Raw genomic sequence first — 24012 nt, forward strand, 5'->3', positions numbered from 1 at the left:
TGACTTGAAGGATTTGCAAATTCTCCAAGTCACCCAAATTACTTTGTTTATGAGCAACTGTAAAAATAGTCCTTTAGGAGTTTCCAGGTCATCAACAGAGGGGCTAGTTTTTAAAAAATGAAGCAAGCAGTTATCCACCTCTTATCGGAGGATGTCACAGTCCTCCCATCCCATGTGGCCCAACACGAGAAGAGGCTTCAGCGGGGACCAGTCCTCTATTAGAGAGGCTACCCCTCTCTAGATAGACATACGCTGGTCAGTGGGGGTAGTTACCCGCTCCCACCGACGACTCCAATCCCTGGCATCACCCATTACCGGCGAATATGGGCGACTTAAAACCGGATCACTGGAGCCTGACTCTTACAGACCTAGTCTGTACCCTCTGCCAGAGGGTGATGGGATCTAAATTTGTACAGGTTGAGATGCCATACCATCCATCTCACACTGCACTAAATGCAAAGCGCAGCCAAACTATAATCAAACAAGCCAAAGTCTTCAAATAGTTCATGCCCAAGAGGAAGAGATGGGCGAATAAAAGAAATAAAGGGAAAAGAGAAAGTGCTGACTAATTTAATTGGATCAATAACTGGGCACCAAAGTCCAGTGGGAAAGCAGTTCTCACTGTTCATCAGAGCCCAGCTGCTAATTCCTAAGAACATATCCTCATCACGGCTTCAGCATCTGGATTACAGAATGAACATACTGGGTTATGAAAGTACCTACCATGTTTAATTTTGTGTGATTAGTCATCGATGATATTAGAAGCTACAAATTTTTTTTATTACGTACCCAGTTGTAAAAATATTTTTTGCCATGAGGGTATCAACCTTAATCTAGGTCAGAACAAAACCAACAAAGGAAGAGTTGTCATACTATGTACACAGTAATGATAAAGATGAAACCTTACCTTGAACATGTAGGTATTTATCCAAATGGTGTCGGCTGACTTTCTTTCGCTTAACACATTCAGCTGGATTACCATTTTGGTTTCCAGCCCCCGTAGATACAACTTTGTTAGATTGAAAGGTGTTTAAGCATTCAAATTCTTGGGCTGTTTCTCAATTCACACTGACAATGTATGGCATTACCTGAAAAACAAAACTATTTGTCATTACAGTAGCTCCCATGATCTTTCACATTTTTCTTTGTACATGATAAACAAAAATAAAGTAATTAGCATCACATTCTCCAATTGTTTTTCCAATGTTCTGAATATATCCTGGAATTAATACTAATTTCAAAACCATTACACTGAGTCTCAAATAAGGCTGAATACTAGATTAAATTTCCTCCAAACCTTGTATGAAACATCCACCATTTGCTATAATTTATTGCAAAACATTAGCCGCTAAAGTTTAGAGTTCTCACGAGAGATCCAACCTACCTCCATTTCCCAGCTGTAGGATAGACTATCTCTTGGTAACTACTAATGTAATATCTTTCTGCCATCTTTGGCTCGTAAGGCATTTTACAGTGAAACTTTTTCATTTTCTCCACGCCATGATGATCTTTGCTGTTTTCCCACGTCTGACATTTGTGAATTAAGCATAAAACCTTACTTTGATTACTCAAGATATGCTGGTCACAGATAAAGTCCAGCATTCTTTCTCAATTTTATCCAGGCTGTGCGTATGGATTTTTTCCCATCACACAAAAACCTGTCTAACAGTCTACTGCTAGTCTCTCATTGGGCCCTTTAACTGGCCAGACAATAGTACATTGGATCACTCTTATGGCTTATTTTTCCCTTGCCTACACATACACCTAATACTCTGGCCTATTCTTTCCATATTCTCTTCTGTCCTCATACACCTGACAACACAGATTACCAAACAACTCCTCTCTCAAGGGGTTAACTACTGCACTGTAATTGGTCAGTGGCTACTTCTTAGTAAAGGTAGAAGATACTTTAAATATGGTAGGCAGCTCTTTTACGATAACACTCCAAATCTAACCATAGTTCTCTAGTCTTGGGGAGTATCATAGCCTCTGTACCCTGGTCTTCCACTGTCATTGGGTAGAGTTCTCTTGCTTGAGGGTACACTATGGCACTATTCTACCTTATTTCTCTTCCTATTGTTTTGAAGTTTTAATAGCTTATATACCAAAGATTTATCTCAAATATTTTTCCTAAAATATTTTATTTTAATTGTTAGTTACTTTCTTGTAGTTATTTCCTCACTTCACTTCCTCATTGGGCTATTTTCCCTGTTGGAACCCTTGGGCTTATAGCATCTAGCTTTTCCAACTAAGGTTGTACTAATAAATCACACCAAAAAATGATAACTAATAATAATAACTAATAATAATATATAATAAAATAATAATAAATAATAATAATAATAATCAATAATAAATCAAAAAGAATAATAAGAATAATAAATTATAATAAATAATAAATAATAATAATAATAATAATAATAATAATAATAATTGATAATAATAATAAGACAACACCATCCTAGAGAATGGACCTCCATCCTTAGGCTTTCCTAATCTTGAACTAGCAAGAACATTGGTGCAAAATCCCTGGTCAACCTTCACTACCATTTGGAAAAATGTCATGGTAGTGGAAATTCATGGACATCAAATTGGCAGCAGAAACAAATGAACCCTCTGCCTTGATTCAATTCTTAAAAAGCCCTGCTGTCAACACTCGATAATGGGTAAACTATTAGAGTAGAAGTACACGCTTCTCTCTGGAATTTAACTTTTTTGCTGGATAAACCAGGGATACAAGAAAATTTTAGATAAGCTGGATCAAAAAAAAAAAAAAAAAAACGACGTAGTTTCACTGATGCGGGAGTGAAAAGGCTGGATGCCACATTGCATTAGTCTTCATGGCTTTGCCTAAAGATAATCCATATTAAATAGAGCAAGGTTTGTTTAGTGTCGGGGGGGGGGGGAGAGCATTAAAAATTGTCCTACCACACCAAGAAAATGGGATGAATTCCTGCCTTGAAAATGTCACTCAAGGTACAGTACTCGTCCAAATGGTATATCAGCAGGCTTAAAAAAGGGATTTTGACGAAGGAAAAATCTATTTCTGGGGAGAGACCTGTGGCGCCCGGTGAAAAGTCCTTCTTATATATCTTTTCTGATAAAACCTTCCAATTATACCAGAGAAAGATAAAAGCATGGAATGCTGAGGTTACAACCCTCGCGCGAGCACCTTTTGGGTGTCGTGTATAAAGCAAAGGCGCGTGAAATCCACTATTCACAGGTTGTCTTCCATTTAGTTAATTCCTTCGTCAAAGGGATGGGCCGATACAAAGGCCCTAGCCAACCCCCAGCGCCACACCACCCACGCCAAGACGCGAGCGCCATCTGAACAACATCCTTCTGTATTGGCCACGATGGCTTGGAAAGGAAAGGGTGGGATCGTGTAAAATAAAGGGGAAGGGTTTCACCGGGCGCCACAGGTCTCTCCCCAGAAATAGATTTTTCCTTCGTCAAAATCCCTTTTCTGGGTCGACCTGTGGCGCCCGGTGAAAATGTACCAGAGAATGCCTTCCAAGCCCAACAATAACTACTAATTTAATAAGGGGAGAGAAACAACACCATGTAAAGAAAATCATATATAATTAAGGTAAGTAGGCATACAACAAACTAGCCACAGGGCATAGTGAGAGTAAGGTTAAACAAACATGATAACAGGGAAGCCTCCGAGTATCAGAGGAAAACATGCAACAAAACTGACACGGCTAAGAATATCCCAACCTTATAACAACGGTAAACAATAATAGTTACAATCATATTAACCTAATATGTAATAAACTTAGGGCTAACGAACCACCAAGGAAGCGGCGTCGTGGTGCGAGTGGCGGGTAGGAGGGAGAAGAGAAGAGATGGATGAAAGGAAGAACAAAAGATCAATGGGGAGAGATAAGGCTCCCAGCTGCAACCGTTGGGTATTTAAGAGCCTGTAAGTTCTTTAGATAGTGGCGTTTGAAGACCATAGGAGATTTCCAACCCGTGTACTTTTTAAGGTCATCAAAGTCCATATTCTGGAAATAGTTGATGGAGGTAGCTACCGACCGAATATCATGAGCATGGGGAAATGATCCTGGATTGGCTTGTTTAATGAAGTATAGGATCTGTTGCCTAATGCCACGTATGGAAATGGTACCTCCTTGTTCTCTGATAAACAAGGGGCCAGACGATCGGGTAGCAGTCCTGGCTAAAAAGGCCCTGAGAGTGGTGACCGGACAGAGAAGTATCTTGGCGAAGAGGAATAATCTTCCAAGGGGACCACCTATTTTGGGGGTCCTCGTTCTTAGCTAGGAACGCCCTGTCTGGTGAAAGTACCACCTCACCTGAAGGGAGGAAATCCATGTTTTCTGAGTTTCGTGAGAGAGCTGCTAGTTCTGAGATTCTGGAACCCGAGGCCAAAGCTGTTAGAAATAAAGTCTTCCTAAGAAGAGTGATATAGGAGCAGGATTCGTTGTCTGTGTCGGAGGCCAGTTTGAGGACACCATTTAGAGACCAAGAGACCTTTTGAGGACGAACCGAAGGTCGAAGCCTAGCACATGCTTTTGGAATAGATGAGAAATAAGACTCCGCCAGGTTAATGTTAAACCCAACCAGGAAGACTTTCCTCAGAGCTGATTTAATGGTGGTTATAGTGCTAGCTGCTAGGCCTTTGTCAAATATGGACCTAAAGAAGGAGATGGCTAAATTAGGAGTCATAACCGAATGGTCTGAAGTCCTTAAGAAATCCGCTAGTTTCTTAACCGCCGAATCATATTGCCGAATCGTAGAGTCCCTTTTGTCTGATTCTATAAAGAGGACATTATCTGGGTCGATGTTTGCGTCCCAACGCGCCGCAAACTTCATGAAATCCACAAAGTTAGGGTTTTGGCTATCCTTGAGGAATCTGACAGTCCGAGTTTGGACCACCTGGGTCAGTTTGGGGAATGGGATCCGGAAGGGACGGAGTTTCAACTCGAGGAGGAGAGGAAACCAACTGCTCTTTGGCCAGTGAGGTGCCACTAAAGCTACTGCCCCGTTGAAGGAGCGGAGTTTGTGCAAGACTTTCAGTAGAAGATTCACTGGAGGGAATAAGTAGATCTTCTGCCAATGGTTCCAATCCAGGGTTAATGCGTCCATGGCATAAGCCTGAGGGGTCCAGGTTCGGTGTCACATAACATGGGAGTTTGTGATTGAGTCTGGTCGCGAATAGATCTACCTGGAGACCTGGAACCAGCCTGAGTATCCACCGGAAGGAGTGCATGTCCAGGGACCACTCCGATTCCAGTGGGCTCGTCCTGGATAATGAGTCTGCTATCACATTCTGGACTCCTGCTAGGGGAGTTGCTGACAGGAACCAGTCTTTGTCGGCTGCCAAGGTGAAGATAGTGACCAGGATCTGATTCAGGTTGGGTGATTTGGACCCCCCCCCCTGTTGAGGCAGTGGACTACGGCCGTGCTGTCTGAGACTACTCTGATGTGGATCGACCTCGGAGGGGAGATTCTCTTCAGGGTCAAGAACACCGTCATGGCTTCGAGAACATTGATATGGAACTGTCTCATGGCGGGTGACCAAGAGCCCTGAAACATCTGATGTTGGGAGTAACCCCCCCATCCACTCAGACGCGTCGGTATGAATTGTCACTTGTGGAGAGGGGAACTGTAGAGGAACCGACTTAGAGAGGTTCCTCCGATCGGACCATGGTTGTAGTCTCATTTTCAAGACAGAGGGGATCTTCGAGGTCTTGTCTCTTAAAGGTATTGTCGCTCTCTTTCTCCATACTCGATTGATGTCTTTGAGTTTGGCTTTTAATAGGAGATCGGTCAGTGAGGCAAACTGGAGAAGGCCGAGGATTCGTTCTAAAGCTCTTCTGGACACCTGTTTGTGTTTGAGAAAGTTCCTGACCTTGGAAGCTATCTCCCTCACCTTCTTGGGAGGAAGGGAGAGCTTGTGCTTTGAGAGGTCCCAACGGATGCCTAACCATTCGAAGTGGCTTGATGGTTGTAGGTGGGACTTCCGGAGGTTGACTTGGAAGCCCAGTTTGGCGAGAAAATGGAGTACCTTCGACGTAGCTCTGTTGCATTCCTGGTGCGACTGGGCCCAAATGAGCCAATCGTCCAGATAGGCGACGATTTGTATCCCTTGGTGTCCGAGTTGCTCGAGCACCGTCTCCCCCAGTTTCGTGAATACCCTGGGGGCAATGCTGAGACCGAAGGGCATGACTTTGAATGCGAAGGCTCTCTTGCCGAGACGGAAGCCTAGGTAAGGAGAGAAGTTTCGAGCTACTGGGACATAATAGGCGTCGGTAAGATCGATAGAGGTGGTGACGGCCCACGGGGAAGTAAGGTCCGTACCTGAGAGATAGTCAGCATACGGAACTTGTCGCAAAGGATGTAAGAGTTGAGCTTTGACAAGTCCAGAACTACCCTCAACGCCGACGAGTCTTTCTTCGGGACTGTAAACAGGCGGCCTTGGAATTTCAGGGATCGAACCCGCTTGATTACTCTCTTCTTGAGTAACTCCGCGGTGTACTCTTCCAGGAGGGAGTGGGTCTCTGGAAGAAGGTCACCGGTGGAGGAGGGGATCCCTGTGACCATTTCCAACCCAAGCCCCTTGATATTATGCTGTGAGCCCATGGACTGAAGGTCCAATGGTCCCGGAAGTGATAAAGTCTCCCTCCTAACGGCATCACATCATTGGGAGGGAGTGAACTTAGGGCCCCTCCCTCCACGGGAACCCCTTGCTCTAGGCCCGCCGCGTTGGCGGAACTGTCCTCTACCTCTGAAACTCCCTCTTTGGTATCCACGAAAGGAACCGGAGGATTCGTAGGCAGGGTTGTATGCAGGTGAGGGCATCCAAGAGGGGTTGGGCTGTGTACCAGGGGGAGCAGCGAGGTAGACTACCTGCTGAGGAGGCGCCTGTTGTCGAGAAGTCGAGGCCGCGGAAGACTCTGGGGACGAGGTACCCCGGGCCGCCTTGTAAGGACTAAACCTCTGCTTCTTCTTGAAGAACGTGTGTCTCTGGGGTTCGAACCTCTTTTTGGCTGAGAGACCCCACCTTACCTGCAAATTCTGGTTTGCCCTCGCTGCGTCCTGAAGAACCTTATCCACCTCGGTCTGAGGGAAGAGGGTCTTACCCCAGCAGGAGGACGCTATCAGTCTGTTCGGCTCATGCCTGATGGTGGCCTCCGACAGAACGAACTTCCTGCAACTAACCCGAGCTGACCAGAAGTCATGGAGGTCTATTTGGTAGGATAGCAGCTGGTTCTTTGTGGCGACTCTGAACAGCGTTTCCTCTGGGTAAAGAGATGCTAGGGACTCCATGGAGGTGATGGATTGGAGGGACCTAGCAAGTCTAGTACGGGTCTCGAACTCAGTTTTGAGAAGACACTATTAATCAGGGAAGCTTCTCAGAGAAAAGAGTAGAGGCACAGTCCGGGTCTAGTTTCCCCACCGTGAAGGTAGAAGCCGCAGCATCCCAGGCTGCCGAGGTACCCGGAATAAGCAAAGAGGTGGGGTCCGTCTCCTTGAGAGCCGGCATGGAAGAGCCTTCCTTGATGGCCTGTATAGTCAGCTCCGTGACTTTGTCTATGAGCGGCAAAGAGATGGAGGCCGCTGTCTTAAAAATAGTGTAGGCACCTTTGTGTGGGGTGAGCTTGGAGTTAATACACCCCCACTCTGAAAGTGTTCTGGCCCAGATAGCCTGGGCCTGCTCTTTTGGAAATATGACCGTTTCCTTCGGTACCTTGTCCATACGGACCAATGCATGTTCCTTTAACCGTACAAAACCATTGAACGGGAATGCTAGGCCCGGGGGATAGAACTCCAGGTCCTCTAGAGGGCGGGTGCCTATGCCCTCCAGAGTTAGGGAACCATCTACGAATGGAGCATGCAAGGCAAACCGCCAAGGATTGTTTTTATCGAAGGGCGGCAGCTTCGATGCGTCTGGAGCAGAAGGGGGAGGAAACCGAGTTCCGGCGCGGATCAGAGTAGCCATCATATCCTTAATCTCTGTTATCGCACCAGAGTGATGTTGAACTTGATCTGACCAATCCTTTGATCAGTTCGATGGGGAGGAGATCAGCCCAGGGTACCTGAAAGCCATCCGTTGGTTTTTTTCTTGGATTTGGTAGACTTAGACTTCTTAGGAGTAGTGGTTTTACGAGGAGCAATATGAATATCAGGAGCTGTCGAGGGTCCGGGGACCGGTGACGTTGATACTGGCAAAGCTGAAGTCTTATAAGTTCGAAGTGGCTTCACCTTGGGTCGTACGGAGGCAGAGAGATCCCGAGGAGAAGCCTTAGAGTTATCAAAACCTAGAAAGGAAGAGGTAGGAGAGGGAGTAGGAGAGAAAAGGGTTTCCACCAACTCTGCACCACTTACCTGCTCGTCCCCGGGTTCTACGTCTATATCCAGACCCGCCATGTCCATCGGTACGAGGGGTTCGTCCTCCACGGAAATGGTAGCCCTGACTTCTTCAATTAAGGGGGCAGCAAGGTCAGGGGAGACTGCAGCAGTAGTCGAGCCTGGGAAGAGGCGGGAGGCCATGTCCCCATCGAGGAGATAGGGTGCGCCAGACGGGGCATTCCTGCCGAAGCCCGACACCCACGGACGAAGAGTATCCCTTGCTGAACGAAGAGAGACATCATCGGCCTGTAAGATTTGCAGTGATTAGTGATGGAGGAGGGGGTTTGCCCTCCAAAATATACTGTGTATATCATATTCATGTCTATATTAGTGTCTGCCAACGAGAAATAAGGAACAAAGGGAAAACCCACTTACATCATCGTTCAGTAGAATTGACGACAGCTCGTAACAGAGCGAGCACAAATCCGGGAACCAGACCGGGTATTGGGCCTGTCCCGGTTCCTGGATAAAGGGAATGGAGCAGTGTGCATGAGACCGGCAGAGGTCATGCCCAACGGGGTCGTTGAACGAGGCAGGGCATCCTTCAGCAGTACAACGGGCCTTCTGTAAAAGAAAGGAGACATGAGTCTGGTGTTTCTTGAAACTCTGATAAGGGGATAAAAAACCTATTATTCTAGAGTTCCGGCACTCACTGAATTCCCTACGCACCAATATTGCATTGACCAAACAACCGAATATTACTTTTAAGTTGATACCGCCCCATACCTGGCACTTTAATATTCAATTGTTTGTATATTTGTAATGCACCTAATGTCTGTTAATGACATAAGGATAATTAACTTAAAGCAATCCGGTGACCTCCAAGGGTCGGGGAAGCAGTGACATGCCCTTAAAATAAATATAAACACCAGCCTTAGCTAAAGGCAAGGCAAATATAAGTGTGAAGTGTATGGGCGACCTCCGGTGAAGCCGGAGCTCCGGTGAGGCCGGAGCGTAATGAAATGTCCTGAATAAAGGAACCTTAGCTAAAGGCAAGGCAAATATAAGTGTGAAGTGTATGGGCGACCTCCGGTGACGCCGGAGGATAATGAGATGCCCTGAATAATTCAATTGTGACTAATAATTCAATTGTGAAAGATAAAAAGCTAAGCCGCAGCTAAAGTCTAAAGCTTAGATCATAGTAAAGCGTATTTACGATCTCCGGTGAGGCCGGAGGGAGAAGAAAGGTCCTGAATAATTATTGTGAACAAAAAACACAATTGTAATAACAATGGCTATTGTGGATATGGCCGTGGCCTGAGACCGGAGTAAGGGCCACCGGAGGGTCGTATCTAAACAATATGAAGCCCGTCCCATGTAGTAAACAATTTATAAATATAACAATAGAACGAAAGTCATTGAGAATCCCTCATGGCGGAGTAGAACTCAAGGCGGAGTGGAAAACGGTCATAACTACTCCCGAGCCGTAACGGGGAGAGGACGAAACACGGACCAAAATAACGCTAACAATTGAAAAGTCACGAAAAATAAATAACTCGTAAGTTATCATCCACCCAGAGGGGGAGAGGTGAGGGAGGGAGAACCCGTTGAACGCACAAAACGGAAAACGGGAAATCCGCTCCCCACCGGAGCTAAGAAATTAAACGAGAGAAAGGGGTAACTCGTGACTGCGAACAGAAAACGGGGACCCCAAGCTCTCGCTCTCTTAAACACAAAAACAGGACTAAAAATCACACAACACTATTATAAACGTATAAAATAAAAATGTATATCCATATAACACTACGATCGAAGAATAGCATCTGCTAAAACTTAAAATAAATCGCACAGTCGAGTGACGAACGCCTCGGAGGGGCGGGTACTAAACAAATACAAAGCTAGATCGCTATCTCGTTCGTAGGCTGGACTAGCTAGCAAAAAGTACTATGAGCATAAACACAAAAAAAAAAAAAAAAAAATAATAACTGTTCTAAAGGCATAAGGCCAGGGACTTGACCAAGAACCTAAGTGACAGAGTACTAAACGGGCAGACAAAGATGAATTCCCAAACAAGTGAACAAACAATGGCCGCCATGAAAGGCCAGACGGGAATAATAAAACAGACTATACTGGATATAAAACAAAAGCCCGGTACAATAAAAAACTGTCAAAACAAACTATGGTACTTAACATTGGAATGTGTGAAGATGGAGCTTCGGACATGACAAAATAAATCCACGATTGATAAAAAAGACCGAGCGCACCACAAAAAAATTCAACACTTAAGATTCCAAAAAGAAGGATGTTGTTCAGATGGCGCTCGCGTCGTGGCGTGGGTGGTGTGGCGCTGGGGGTTGGCAAGGGCCTTTGTATCGGCCCATCCCTTTGACGAAGGAATTAACTAAATGGAAGACAACCTGTGAATAGTGGATTTCACGCGCCTTTGCTTTATAAACGACACCCAAAAGGTGCTCGCGCGAGGGTTGTAACCTCAGCATTCCATGCTTTTATCTTTCTCTGGTATAATTGGAAGGTTTTATCAGAAAAGATATATAAGAAGGACTTTTCACCGGGCTCCACAGGTCGACCCAGAAATACTTTAAATGGTATGTCAGTAGGCTTAAAAGTACTGACTTTTCTGTACTTGGAGATATAATTTAGTCACGTTGCTGGGGGTTCGCAGCAATAAAGGTTTTGGGCCGCTCACTTCACAGGGATATTGTATGTCATCTGCAAAATGAAAATTGTATGAAATAGTGCAATACCTGTAACTACTGTGGTGCGAGATATTGAAATTTAGCTTTCTTAGGTTGGGTAAAACTTATGTTTTTCGATTCAATACTTAAGAACCAAAACAAATAGAACCCTTTATGCTAGTGCCAAATTGATTAAGACCACTTTCAAGTCATGCCCCATGACCTAAACAATCTAATACATGAAATGACAGGAATGCTATATGCTTATATTATACAGAATTATTCTAAATTGGGAATCATGCCAAGCCTTAGGCATAACTTTTAGCAATAATTCTACATCAGGTTTTTGTCATCTTTTTTCCATAATTACGATGACTGGCAACAAGTTGCCCATCACCCGGTGTCCAATGTTACCATTGTTGCACAAAAAAAATTACAATCTCCAATACTGTGTTTTGAAAACTACATTTTTTTTTTCTGGCTCTACAACCTAATTCATTTAAAATGTCTGATGGTAAAAAATCAACATAATGAGCGACCCATTTAAATGACTAAAGTTTTTATCTTTGTAGGAATAAACAATCATTCATATCCAGTTATGTATATGAATGTAATTTTTTGTAAAAATTGTTCAAACAATAACCCCATTGATATTCACCGAAAAAATATACTGGGTTATAAAAGTGCCTACCACGTTTAATTTCATATGAAGCGTGATTAGTCATAGTTTGCTATTATGAGCTGCGAATTTATCAGATACCAACATGCAAAACTATTATTTAACCTATCAACCTTAACACAGGTCAGAACAAAACCAAGGAAAAGTGTGTCATACTGTATACAGTACTGATAAAGATGAAACCTTACCTTGAACATTAAAGTATTTATCCAAATGGTGTCAGCTGACATGTCTTTTACCTAAAACCTTCAATTGTGTTGCAGCTGGATTTCCATTTTGGTTTACAGCCCCCATAGATACAATTTGGTTAATTTCACAGGTGTCTAAGCACACAAGTTCTTGGGCATTTCCTCAATTCACATTGACAATGTATGCCATTACCTGAAAAAGAAAACTATTAGTCATTACAGTAGTGATCCTGATCTTTCAAATTTTTCTTTGTACATCTCAAAACAAAAATAAAGTTACTACGGGTAGCATCACATTCTCCAATTGTTTTTATGTTCTGAGAATCTCCTGGAATTAATAAAAAACTTCAACACTATTACACCAAGTCTCACATAAGGCTCAACACTAGGTTAAATTTCCTCTAAACCTTGTATGAAACATCCATCATTTGCAGTTATTTATTGCAAAACATTAGCCGCTAAAGTTAAGAGTTCTTACGCGATATCCAACCAACCTCTATTTCCCAGCTGTGGGTTAAACTATCTCTTAACAACTATTTCCGATGCATTATCCTTACGACATCTTTGGCTAATAATCAAGGCATTTTACAGAGAAACCTCTTCCCTTTCTCCATGATGATCTCTGTTAGTGCCCATGTCTGCTACTGGTGATTTAAACTGACAAAAGCCTTACTTGATTACTAACAAGATATGCTGGTCACTGGTCCAATAAAGCATTTTTCTCCATGTCATTCAGGTTATTCCTACGGATTCTTTTCCATCACACTAAAACCTGTAACAGTCCAGTATAACAAGATAGTAAAGTAAGACACCAGCCTACAGAATGGACCTCCTTCCTCAGGGGTTGCTAATCTTGAACTAGAAAGTACATTACTGCAAACTAACCCTAGTCAAACCCCACTACCATTTGGAAAAAGGCCATGGTAGTGGAAATCCATGAACATCAAATCTGCTGTTGAAACAGATGAACCCTCTACAGTACCTTGATTCAATTCTTGGAAAGGCCTGCTCTCAATACTCTATAATGGGACAACCTTTAGAGTAGAAGCATTACTGAATGAACTGGGAATGCAAGAGAATTCTAAATCAATTGGATCAAAGAAAATTCTCAAATCCAGACATCCAAGACCACCTTTGGCCCATGAAACCCATAGCCAGCTTTAACCCCTACAACCACTAAAATTCATTAAGATCACTTGAAAGCCCTATGAAGCAATGTAAAGTTTCTCAGTGGCTGAAAACCATCCATAAATAGGTGTCACGGTTGACTTTTGCGGGTGTGTCTGCTCAACTCTATTACAAAAAAAATATGCTGTTCGGATTGAGTTCTCTGCCTCCATCATCTGGGCACCACCACCCTCCTAATAGATTTAAAACTCTCAATAAAGAAGAACCAACAACCCAGCCTGAAGCTTGTGCCTGTTCTCTGGAATATGACATCTGGTCCAGGAACCAAATCAGAAACAAAGTAATCCCAAGTAGGTGAGGGAGGAACTGGCGCAGACACCTCGATAATCCTGGCAAAAAAACAGAACTCCCTCAGGGCATTTACAGTTGCTGTTGCTGTTATAACTTAAGACCACACACACTGAAGACAAACATTAGCAACAACATACAAATCAGATGCTGACAGGTTGTGCTGCCGTACAAAATGAATCTCTCACTGGGAAAAACTGACTGCCAAATGACTGGAATCATAGATAAAGTTAAGTAAAACTTATAATCTTCATACCCATGCTCTGAGGACCAAGTTTTAGTATTAGGACAGAAGAAACCGACTGAAGTAGAGCGTTTGGAGAGCGCCACCAAAAAAGTTCCCTCGGCCCGAAGTTGTCGGCAAATGCTTCATGGTCGTTTCTTCATATCTAACCTTAGCCACTGCCCAGGTGATCAAGGACTGCACTAATCACAGAGAAAACAGACAAGAATAACTGCCATCCACAGGAGAGAGTAGGTCAAAACCAAATACAGTAATCCAAAGAATATGGGAAGGATCAAACTTCAAGTAGTTTGTCATATGGAGCACCAGAGCATAAAATCCACTCTCAATGCGGCCAGAAACAAGAGGGGATTGACTCAATTTGGGAGGTTGATCCTCCTCACCAACCATCATTATCAAACCACTTTACAAAACTAACAGCCATTACAGCTGTGGATAAAACATTTTTATTTAAATGGACGAAAGAAATGTACAATAATCACATTTGCAGAATTTCTTATATTCTACTAATAAATAGATTCCAATTAAACTGTGTAAAATATTGATCATCATAGCCTGACTGAGGAAGGAATACTGTGTCAGTTCTCTGAAGCAGAAACAATTTTTTCCTATGCAAGTTGCTTACTCTTTGCCCATTACTTGCAACTGTTCAGGATAATTGTGAGCAATGCATGGGTTGGGCAAGGACTGAGAATATATTACATGCAATGTATACAGTACTTCGACCTGCCTGGGTAAAGGTTACCCATTGACTAGCAGCTAAGGGCATAAATAAATCATACACTAAGCTCTGTTTTCACCTTTGGTAGTAACAGACCTCCAGGATTGCAAATTAAAGGGCACTTAACATTAAAACAGAGAGACACAATTTGATACTAATTTTCTTAACAGGATCCCTTTGATTTCAACCACAAAAGGGGGAGAAGCAAATTTTTCAAATATTCGTTTCAGTATTCTCCTTAACCTGCTTTACTAAAATTTACTTTATTCAATTTTCTATTGTCCTCCAAGAATGCATCCTCTGGTAAAGACTTGCCAAAACACAGTACCATTACTATGGGTAATTTGAGTTCATATTTAAAACAACCCTTTCATTTCAATTTCATATTTTCAAGCCCACTACAGTATTACCCACCTCGGTATAATAACTTGGTTCCATGGGAAACCCTAAGTATTTTAGTCCTATTAGATAGTGCGACACATTCCCTATAAAAGTACTGAACACAAAGTACTCGACCAACTATCATTTTATAAAAAGTATGAAGGATACTGTACAGTACAGTTCTTTATCATTGTATGAAAATAGAATTAGACTTTAGGCTGAATAAAACTGCGGATAGTATATTTTACTTTAGTACTCGATATTCAAGGAGAGAAATGTTAAGGTTGGAACAGACAATGAGAGGTGTAACTGTACTTTTAAAATAATGCTCTTAGTGCAACATTGCTTGCATTTCAAAAACAGCCTAAGAGCTTATGAAGGAAGAATTCATAATTCAGTTATAAAAAAAATTTTCAAAGCAAAACGGGATTTCAAAGACTGCCTTTATCGAGATTAAACTTGTCCCATCATTTTAAACACCCTATCCTGAATCTTTAAAAAAATCCTATCCAAGTTTATAGGACAGTGTCCAACTTGACAATGGGAGTGAAATCAAACAAGGACTAACTTCATCTACCTCAACCTATAAAGAGCCAGGAATTTTGTATTCTGCAAGAGTATCACTATTAATAACATTTATGTTTAGTCAGGTATATGCATGGTGCAAAAGAACGTAATGCACCATGTTCTTGCGACAAATAACTCCAGTGTGGACGGAGACTTGAACATGTCCAAGTTGTTGGGCCAAATAGTCTCTCCAATTGTCGGTAAATGTCTAACATCAAAGGGTACGCATTTCGAAATGTGTGGATGGAACGTGAATTGCACGCATGTCAACTAGCTATACCGAGCCTGCTTAACCTGATGACACCAAGAAGAATATATATTTTAGTCTGATCCCCTCCGTGTAACTTGTGGCTGATTGGAATAAGAAAGTAGTCACTCAGTTTATAAGCTATTATGAAGTGAAAATTTTACAATGGTATCCAAAACATCCACACCATTTTAATAAAATATCACCATCATGCATGGATAGAGTGAGTTCAGAATATAGGGATACCAATGGAGGATTGCAAAAAAACCACTTTTGCTCGTGTCACAGAGAAGGGAAAAGATAGTTGGTAAACAACATTGACAGAATGATCAGCAATTGCGGTGGAACTCAACAAAGCTACAATCCCGCCCACTATAGTTGCGTCCTCTACATTTTGACACCTTGATGCACGAATATTTATAACACTTAAACTACAGTGCTCTGCTCTCATGTCTGTACCCCGCTTTATATGTTGACCTGGATTCCAAAGACTGCTGGTGTCTTGGGAAAATAAGTAACTGAGAAAACCACAGTATAAGATGAAGTGATTACATTTACTTCCTAACTGGCTGAAATGACCAAGATTCATTATTCAAGGCTTTGCACAAACAACATGAGAAAAGAAACCATACTGGTGAAGGATATAAACCAAAACTGCTGTTAACTGCCTTGGATTTTGATAGGTCTTTTCAAAAACTTGCACCAAACCATTTAATCCACCACAGCTCGAAATATTGTTCTTTAAACTGTACAAAATAACCAAGAATACTACGCTTTCATATGTGCCACAATTTTTCATTGTATTTTGTGAGATGGAGTGCTTAGCCAATTGTCTTGAGATTTTTAATTTGAAAAAGGTATTTAAATTAAAAGATTGAAAAACACCATGACCTACATATATCTAACACAGTTCAAATTATACCCCAAACATAAAAGCAGCAAATGCCAAATTACTTAATTTCAAGGGCTTTTTCTGGTCCATCACAGCAGGGGAACCTTCATCTCCAGTTATTTTATGTTCGTTCGAAAGCATTAAATATTTCACATCGCATATTTATTGTTAAATCATCGCTGTTGAAGCACTCATACTAGTATTTGTTCTCGAATGTTTGTAAATTGTTACGATAGGAATTTATTGAGTTACCATTATGAATGAAGAGCCTGACACCTCAACCAGACCTTGGCCTTGCCAAAGTTACTTAACCATGTTTCATATAATGCTAGTATATCCAAATATTTCTCATTTATCAATCCTCGAATTTGAATAGTTTTATTACCATCAAATTGTATATCTACATATCCACAGTTTATGACATCCTTAGTATCCATGATCAGTTTTGAAATTTCTTGAATTTACTGTGTGGTCATTTGATTTATTTAACTTTATGCAGTTTATACCTTTTACTTGTTGCAAATTAATTCTTAGGCGGAATGGTTTTCTGGACATTTTCCGCAGACTTTATCAGTCTTAGACTTGCAATTTTCAAAATGTGCACTGTAAACTATAATTTTACGCAAGTAAATACTGTAGCTAACAAAATCTGGCAATAAAAGTTTTGTAGAAAAACTTTTTACATGTATTTTTGGTGTCTTGAAGGTTTTTGATAATTTCTGGCAGAATTAGTTTTTGAGTTATGATGGGTCGACTACCATAACTGAAAGGCTATGGCTTTATAAAAGATATAAATTACTGTACAATCAAAATACCTTAAAATATAGTGTAACAGTCTAAATGTAAGATGTTTAAATTAACTTAAAACTTCGTTACTGATATTTAACACGAACGAAAAATAAGAAAATTACTGGACCCAAAACAGAGCAATAGTGAAAACATAGGTTTTGTTTGCCAAGACAATGCCTCCTAACTAACAAGGCTATCGATTTATTGGTTCTTGCTCCTCCATAGCTACCTCGCTTCGTTCACAATGAAACATTATCCCATTTAAGTACTGTAATGCTTTGAGATAAGTGTCCCAACATACGAGAAATTGAGATACAAGGAAAATTTTGAGCAAATTTTTGTCCCGAGATAAAAGAGATAAATTTGATGTACGAGGCGGTTCCCTATGGGGACACCTGGTGGCCGAGTGTGCAAGAGACTTCTCACCAGGACAGCATCGCTCCATCTTTCCCGTCTGATCTCAGTCGCGTTGAGTTATCTCCAAGCATCTGCCGTAGCGTTTTGCATTTTTTACGGTTTTTTTTGCGTTAATCAGTACAGAAATAAGTGAATAAGCAATTACGGTTTTTTATGCGTTAATCAGTACAGAAATAAGTGAATAAGCAATGCAAGGGTAGTGAAAAGAAAAAGCGTATGATGATAATAGAGATAAAGCATGAAATAATCGAAAACACGAGTGGTGTAAGAGTGACTGAGCTGGCTTGCCAATATGAGAGGAGTACATCAACAATATGTACCATCCTCAAGCAGAAGGATGCTATAATGAGCACCGAGCCTTCCAAAGGACTAACCATCCTTTTCGAACAGCGCAGTGATATCTATGACGAGATGTAGAGGCTGTTTTTAATATGGATAAAGGGAGACTTGCGACACCAGCGGAAACCTTCAAAGGCAGTCGTGGCTGGTTAGATATCTTCAAAACACGGACTGGGATACACTCAGTTGTGAGGCATGGGGAAGCAGCAAGTTCTGACTCGAAAGCCGCGGCGGACTTCGTCAAAACCTTTACCTCAGTTATCGCACAACAAGGCTACATCCCCAAACAAGTGTTCAACTTCAATGAAACTGGCCTTTTCTGGAAGATGCCGCCCAGGAGGACATTCATTACCGCAAAGGAGAAGCTACTAACGGGCCACAAACCCATGAAGGACCAGTTAACTCTAGCCTTGTGTGCCAATGCCAGTGGTGACTAAGGTCAAGCCACTGCTGGTGTACTACTCAGAAAACCCTCATGCTTTTAAGTGCTAAAGAATCTTGAAAGAAACACTGCAAGTGATGTGGGGCGTTAATGCTAAATCTTGTGTTACCCGGCATTTCTTAACAGAATAGGTTAATCTGTTCTTTGGTCCGGCAGTCAAAAAATATTTGGCCGAGAAAAACCTGCCAATGAAATGTCTCCCGGTCCTCAACAATGCCCATGGTCACCCTCCTGGTCTCAAAGAGGGCATTCTTGATGAGTACAGATTCATCAAAGTCCTTTATCTCTTGCCCAACACCATGCCACTTCACCAGCCCATGGACCAACAAGTAATTTCCAACTTTAAAAAACTGCACACGAAGCATTTGTTCAAGAACTGCTTTGATATCACAGACAACACCAATCTCACCCTTCATAAATTTTGGAAGGAACATTTCAATATCAACCATTGCTTAAAAATTATTGACGATGTATGGAAGGGTGTCACATGAAGAACTCTTAATTCAGCATGGAAGAAATTGTGGCCAGATTCCGTCGCTGAGAGGGACTTTGAAGGGTTCAATACGCCAGACCCTGATGACACCGAACCTATTGTGGTGGATGAAATCGTATCTCTTGGAAAGGTCATGGGGCTGGAGGTAGATGAGGCAGACATGAACGACCTTGTCGAACAGCATCAAGAAGACCTCGCGACACAGGAATTTATCGAGCTCCAGGAGATGCAACATTCGGTGGTGTTGCAGGAGCTCGGTAGCAAGGAGGAGGTGGAAGACGAGGGCCGCCTTTCTAGGACGGAAATCAAAGACATGTTAGTGAAGTGGCAGAAGTTTTCTAATTTTATGGAAAAGAGGCACCCGGACAAGTTGGCGAGTGATCGTGCGTTAGCCTTTTGTGATGACACTTGCGTACGTCATTTTTGCAACATTTTGAAGGGGAGACCAAAAGCAACCATCCCTAGATAGGTTCCTTTTAAAAAGGCCGGCAAAACTTAAGGTGAAAGAGAGTCAAAAAGAGCCAAGCCGGAAGAAAAGTAAAAAAATGGAAATGAAAACAAAATTAGAATTAAGTTTAATGTAACGTAAGATTAATATTTATCTTTACGTGTGTGTACAGTAAGCTAATTTCATTCAAGTTAAATTTAAAGTTTTAAGTTATGTTACGTAACGTTACAAAAGTGTAGCGTACCAAACGTGTTGCTGTCAAGTCTCACTCCTCCCCGTCCTCTCTCTCTCTCCTCCGCACACACTGCCGTTAGCCGCTACAGTCTGTCTCGAAGGTAAGAACTCTATAATGTTACATTTTATGGAGGATCATAATCAGTATACTGTATAGGTATTTGTTATTTTTAGGTGTTTTTTCAGAGGGTGGGAATGAATTGATTTTTTTTTTAGTTATTTTATATGGGAAAACTTGACCAGAGATACGAGCAAATTGACATACAAGCTCGGGTCCCGGAACGCATTGAGCTCGTATCTCAAGGTATTACTGTATTCCTATCTTAAGCAAAACATTGTGCTACGCGCATTAGACCCTGGTCTACTACTTCAGCATTACTTAACTATTATACAAACTTAAGTGGCTCTGTTATAGGTTCTCGCTCCGGCCTCTGTTTAAACATGGACTTTGCTTTCATTTCCCAACATCAGACTAAATACATCAAAAACACCTTTCTGTAAATTTTTGTATTAGAACAATACCTTTTACGGCTTTAAACACAGTAATATGGCATTATTATTAGTGCTTTGAAAATTTCTGATAATGATTCCAGGCAGAAATCCATTGTTTTCGAGTTTATTGGGTTGACTACCATTCCTGAAAACCTATGATTTTGCACTAGATATAGTCATCAACCAAGTTTGAAACGCCTTAAAATATAGTGTGTACCACTCTAATTGTATGATATTTGACATTTTAATAAACTACGTGTATCTGCTAGTTAAAAATAAAAAACAATTATAATTAAAAAGTTACCATAATAAAAAAAGTAATTGTAATGAAATTTATTACAAATAACTCGCTTAATTGAGGTAATGATTTATTGCTTTTTGCTCTACCGTTAACTGGCTTTGCTCGCTATTATACATTATCTCATTGCTATGTTCTGGAAAGCGAAATGTTTTGCTACGCTTGTTAACCCTGTGGGCTAGTATTTCAGAGTTAATTATTAACGGTGCCGTTATAGTATGTGGCCTACCTTTCAAGTGTGGCCTACGGAATTTTGTCTGATATAGTATGTGGCCTACATACTTATTACGAATATTGATCATGTAAGTACACATGGATTTCAGTATTTAACTATGTAGTTAATGTTAATGTTGTGTAAGGGGGGGTCCGGGGGGGCGCAGCCCCCCCGGGTAAGGACACGGCTTTTAGCATAGGTTAGGTGGGTTTTTTAAGTTAGCTTCTCCCGTCGTACTCGTAGGTAAGGACACGGCTTTTAGCATAGATTAGGTGGGTTTTTTAAGTTAGCTTCTCCCGTCGTACTCGTAGGTAAGGACACGGCTTTTAGCATAGGTTAGGTGGGTTTTTTAAGTTAGCTTCTCCCGTCATACTCGTAGGCAATGAAACTGTTCTTTTAAAATTGTATTGTTAGATATTAAACAATTGTGAAAAATAATTGATTTCATTACATATATATACAAACTCTTCCTAAGGTAGGACACATTCAAACCGGGTAGGCCACATACTATAACAGATCCAAAAAGGTAGGCCACATACTATAACGGCACCTTATTAACCATACAAACTTAGAATTTGATTACCTATTATTATCACCAAGCAATTCATGACTATATACATTTAAGCGAATTTACTAGTAATAATTTCATGAAATATGCAGATTAAAAGTTTTGGGAAAATTATGTTTATGTGAAATAAAACCCACATTTCTACCATAACTTTTCATTATTATCCTAAATTAAATAATAGCTGTAATTACACAGTATGATCCAATAATGAAAACAACCTCAAGATTTAAAATATAAAACATTGGGCCCTTTATTCTGTTTGCACCAGTAACTTAAATGGAAGCACCACCTATCAGTTTTCCTGAAATACTGTGTGGAAGGAGCAGCCTTGATGGCCAAGTTGATTAGGGTGGCTAGCTCGAACTTCTTAGAAGTCTGTGGGGCTGGTTCAAATCCGCAGACGACTAGTCAGAGGCGGACATTTTGCTATCAGTGTAGACACCTCAGGATTATGTATGTAATTGACAGATAAGTTTGCTTAAAAAGCAAATGGGTGTTACAGACTAATACGCAGCCACTCCAACACCTAAGAACATAAGACACTGTCTCGAATTGTCTACCTAGCAGTGCCAAGACTCCACGCTTCTGGGAAAGATGCTGGTGACTGGTAAACAAACTAACAAACGCTACGGGGGTCTAGAGCAATGTCAGGCACGGCAACCGATCGCGCCTACAAACTACTCCAAAGCCAAAGCAAGTCCTACAAAAGAAGGCAATTGGGCTTACCCCATACAAAGCAGCAAAAACGCATGTTAATAGAAGAATTGTGTGGAAAGAGGAGGCTCCTGTGTTATGAAGTGTTAAAAGCAAAGCAGGTTTTAAATTAAAAATTATAACTTTGCTAATTGAGGTTTCCACGGGTAGTATATGGGATTAAAAATGGTTTATCTGCAAATATATATTCAAGGTTAATATACGATACTCTAATTTCTAACAAAACTGGAATTCGCTATAAGAAATGGACGAGTGCTGGCTAGTTTGTTATTTTACTCTATTTAATAGGGGCTGGGGCATTAATAACTTACATATCGGTCTATTAAAATGTGAAATATGTTTTTCACTAAGTCCATTGTTTACATTTGAGAGACTGAATAGGACTTGTTGCACATGCGTTTTCCCATGGTTTGGGGAGCTCTTTCTCTATTCACAATTAAGTATTTGTCAAGTGGTTTTTTTAACCAATTAACAGATTACTAGTACTTCTTCTTAAGTTCCCTGATGTTGTTCTACATCAGCCACTTAACAACCATCTCGTAAAGACGTCTCCCAGAGGAAACTTAAGGGAAGCACATTAATCTATTTCAAAATTTAATGTAATTTAGTTTATGTTGGCAATTGATTATGATGGAAATGCTCTCCATTCAGTGTAAAGCTAATGATACTCATGTGAAATTAAAAATAAGTGAAATAAGGCCTCAAAGGTCCGAGTCTGACTTAATTTTCAAGGAAGGCCAGCACATTTTCTACTGCAAAGCTTTTCTAAAGATTGCCAAGAAAAAAAAGACTGTCAATCATAAGGTAATAATTATTTGCGATTTACTTTTTTATAATGGAAGGATTTATTTGTGATTTACTTTTAGTTTGTGACCTGGGAAGGGGGATCCGGCTAACAGTTGTGACTTGGAAAGGGGGTCCGGGGGCTTGCCCCTGCCTAGGGGTTGTGACCTGAGAAGGGTTGTGACCTGAGAAGGGTTGTGACCTGGGAAGAGGGTCTGGGGGTTTGGCCCCGGCTAGGGGTTGTGACCTGGGAAGGGGGTTCTGGAGCTGCACCCCGGCTAGGGGTTGTGACCTGGGAACTAATAGGTTAGGTGGGTTTGTTAGGTTCTGTACCCTTTTGCAAATCTCAAAAGGGTTAAATAATCATGTTTGGCCGGTTTCCAGCCATTTACACGAACCATACATTTTTTTCAACTGGTTATCTTTGGCTTATTTTGCATTTCTGACCATTATTATTGCTGTAAATTACTCATGTATGCCATTTCCCACCTAAAACAACCTCAGTTTCCCACTGGGGTCCCCCATAATTGTCTTTATATAAGGGGGTCCAAAAACTCATGAACGGGTGGTTTGCCCCCAATAATCAAGGTCAGAAAGGCACAGAACACAAGATAACGATTGGGAAAAATATATGGTTCATGCATTTGGCTAGAAATTAAAGTGTCATATTTACCATATTCAAATATGCCATTTCCAATGACCTAATTAATATTGCACTGTTCTATAATTAAACTTCAACATCAATAACTTTGTTGCGGCTTCCGACAGTAACGTATGGGATTCAAAACATGAGTATTTCCAAGACTACTATATTATGTGAAATCAAGTGTCCTAATTGATACTGCACTGTACTATAATGAAACCTTTGTCTCTGTGGGATGCAATGAAGGTGTGGTTTTTCTTTAGAAAAAAGTTTTATTAGGAAAGCTTTTCCCGTCCGTAACTATAATAAAACCAAGAAACACCTAGCAACTTCTCTCATTGACGCCAAGCCATCACCTGGTTGATATATATCGCCTGTAATATAGGTGTCAAATTTTAATTAACTGCGTAAAAAATATGCGACACGACGATTGACCAGTTGATCACAAGCAACAGCTTTTGCATATTTTTAAAGAAACAAATCACCATCTCTTTCATACATAACACTGTGCTAAGTTAAGAGTATCACATTTCACCCCATAACATAAAATATAAACACTTACAATTGAAAAATAGTGTGGAAACACTTAATTAGCACTTACACAACGTATCAAACGAAAATGGCGACACCCCATAACCTAAAATATAAACACTTACAATTGAAAAATAGTGTGAAAACACTTAATTAGCACTTAGACAACATATCAAACGAAAATGGCGACTAACGTACTG

The 24012-nt window shown here is 41.1% G+C and overlaps 1 long non-coding RNA gene across 2 annotated transcripts; it reads right to left on the reverse strand.

Moving 5' to 3' along the window:
• Window positions 1-904: 904 nt before the first annotated feature.
• On the reverse strand, window positions 905-23888 carry LOC137625718 (uncharacterized). Of its 2 annotated transcripts, XR_011040881.1 has the most exons (4): window positions 23844-23888; window positions 11880-12072; window positions 10951-11046; window positions 905-1088 (listed from the first exon to the last, which is right to left on the reverse strand). It is a non-coding gene; the product is annotated as an uncharacterized lncRNA (long non-coding RNA). The 2 variants fall into 2 exon arrangements; XR_011040880.1 differs by lacking the exon at window positions 10951-11046.
• Between the last annotated feature and the right edge of the window lie 124 nt (window positions 23889-24012).

Source organism: Palaemon carinicauda, chromosome 32 (genome assembly GCF_036898095.1).
Source record: "Palaemon carinicauda isolate YSFRI2023 chromosome 32, ASM3689809v2, whole genome shotgun sequence".
In the NCBI taxonomy this organism is placed as follows: Eukaryota; Metazoa; Arthropoda; class Malacostraca; order Decapoda; family Palaemonidae; genus Palaemon; species Palaemon carinicauda.